The sequence below is a fragment of the Marmota marmota genome, unplaced genomic scaffold (genome assembly GCF_001458135.2).
Source record: "Marmota marmota marmota unplaced genomic scaffold, marMar, whole genome shotgun sequence".
NCBI lineage: Eukaryota > Metazoa > Chordata > Mammalia > Rodentia > Sciuridae > Marmota > Marmota marmota.
In genome coordinates, this window is record NW_026000205.1 from 8,576,008 (window position 1) to 8,578,406 (window position 2,399).

At 65.0% G+C, this 2,399-nt stretch overlaps 1 protein-coding gene across 1 annotated transcript in view; it reads right to left on the reverse strand.

Moving 5' to 3' along the window:
* Positions 1-2,399, reverse strand: part of Pak4 (p21 (RAC1) activated kinase 4) — a 10,601-nt gene that overhangs the window by 6,013 nt on the left and 2,189 nt on the right. The gene's annotated exons all lie outside the window — the stretch shown is intronic.

The following is a 2,399-nucleotide window of genomic DNA, read 5'->3' on the forward strand; positions in this document are numbered from 1 at the left end:
GAAGGGGGCTGGGCCCTCCCCCACCACACTTCAGGGCAGGAGGGAGCTGAAGGAGCGCTCGCCAGGGCCCGGCTGTCACCCCAGAGCCAGGACAGGAGCCACCCCTAGGTGGCAACCCCTCATCTGGCTCCCTGGACGGGAAGAGACCTGCTCTGGTGGGAGGAGGGAGCCACCTGCCCCATCGTCAGCTCTGAAGAGCCGTGAGTGACAGGACGCTGTGCCTGGGGCCCAGCTGGGCACGTCCTCCTTTACAGCTGCCAGGGTCATTACTCCCAAACCAGCTCTCTGCTCCCCTGGAGGCCAGAGGTGGGGTGCAGGGACAGTGGACACGCCTGGGCCCAAACTGCAGGGAAGGGGGCCCTGGGTGCCGCATGGCCAATGCAAACGCAGCCCGCAGCCACCCGCGCACTCCGTGGCCACCACCTGCCTCCCCTCAGGCAGAGCTGTGGCCTTCAGGGCTCTCCCACACCCGCTAAGCTGCAGACACACTGGGCATGATGGCCACGCCTGTTATCCCCGCAGCCTGGGAGGCTGAGGCAGGAGGATCCCAAGTTCAAGGCCGGCCTTAAGTAACTCTGTGAGGCCTGAGCAACTTAGGGAGACCCTGTCTCAAAATAAAAAATAAAATGGACTGGGGAGGCGGCTCAGTGGTTAAGCGCCTCAGGGTTCAAGCCCCGTACAAGGTGCGAGTCTCAGGGCTCTGCACTGGCTGTCCCTCCACCTGGACCCTACATCTCCCAGGGAGCCATGGCCTCTTCCCTCCCACCCTTCAGGTCTTTGTTCAAACTGGGTTTCTCAGGTTCGGCTGACCCCAGCCCCTCGAAGTCTGGAACACCAGCTCCCACCTCCCGCCTCTCCCTGTGTTCTTTTTCTCCAGGGACTGACCCCAGTGCAGTAGGAGCACACCTGTCCACTGCGGGGCTCTGCCACGTGCCATGTTCCTAGGGCAGTGACCGTTTTCTCCCATCAGTTTCCAGTCCCACGACATCTGGGCCCCAGAGCTGCGTGGCACACAGAGGCGGCACACAGAGGTGCTCAGCAGACGCAGCAGCCCAGTGGGAAGGGTGCGGGCGGGAAGAGGCCACAGGAGCCAACCATGGGACCTGCTGGGGGCGGGCTCTACCCCTGCTGTGGCTCTTTGGCAGCAGGGACAGGGGCCCGGGACTTCCTCTAATGTGCAAAAAACAGCCTCTGGTGGCCTGCTGCTGCCCCTGCCTCCCGAGTCTGAGCTCCAGCCCGGAAGCCCGGCCTCCCCTGAGACGCAGGGTGTGGCTGGGCAGCGGGGTTGGAAGGAGGCCAAGAGGCCCCTGGGGGCGTGGGGACTCCTGGCCCAGGGCAGCCAACACAAAGCCCGTGGGGCCTGAGGACAGTGCTGGACTGAGGGTCACCTCTGTGTGAATTAAGACAGGAGCCCCTTCCTCGCGGTGGGCCAGCTGCAGGGCAGGGCTCCTGGCTAGCAGAGCCAGCTAGTATGGGCCCCGCCAACACACAGTGGCCACAGGGAGGGCCTGGAGTGCCACAGGGGCAGTGTGGGCACAGAAGACCAGTGCTCACCTACAGAGGTGGCCGCCACTGGGCTGTGGCTGTGGCTGGTGTGTAGCAGGAGAAGCCCAAACACAGCTCTGGACGTGAACCCTGCTTTCTAAGCAGGGGCAAAGAGGCCACAGCAGTCAGCACCCTGCAGAGCCACGAGCGCCCCAGCGGCCCCAGACTGAGACCCAGCACTTCGTCCACCATCAACCCGATGACCTCGGCCTCCTCCCCGCCAGGGCACTGGGGGAGGATGAGTCAGCCACAGGCCTGCCAGGGCGCCAGTCTGCCGAGAAACGGGCGTGCCCATCTCCACCCACTGGGGACAACCTGGCTATAGTGCCCTGGCCTGCAGCCCTTGTGGGTCCCATCACCCTTGGATGAAGAGTGGCCTCACCAGGCACTCTGCACCCCAAGGCCAGCCTGGCCACCCCCGGGGCCACCAGGACCATAATTCCTAAACTCCACATGGGGGTGGGGTCAGGGGGCAGAGTACAGGCTGAAGCCACGTCCTGGCTCCAACCCCAGCCTGGTCGCTGTGCTCAAGATGGCAGAAAAGCCCAGGAAACGTGAAAGCCCCCCAGGCCTCCCGGGCACCCGCCCGCCTCCTCCACAGCCCGCAGCTCGCCGTTCTGAGCCGCTCACCCTCAGGCCTGGCCTGGGTCCGGGCCTCCTCTGTGCGCCCTACCCCAGCCCAGACCACTTGGTGCTGGTCACTGCCTGGGAGCAGGCCTGTCCCCTCACTGCCAAGGGGCTCTGGGCAGGCTGGCAATTGGGTGACTGACACTGGGGACAGGATTACAGAGCCTGGAGGCCAGTGGACCAGTAAGGGCTTGGGGTGGGGAAGCAGGGAAGTGGGTGGGGGTGGG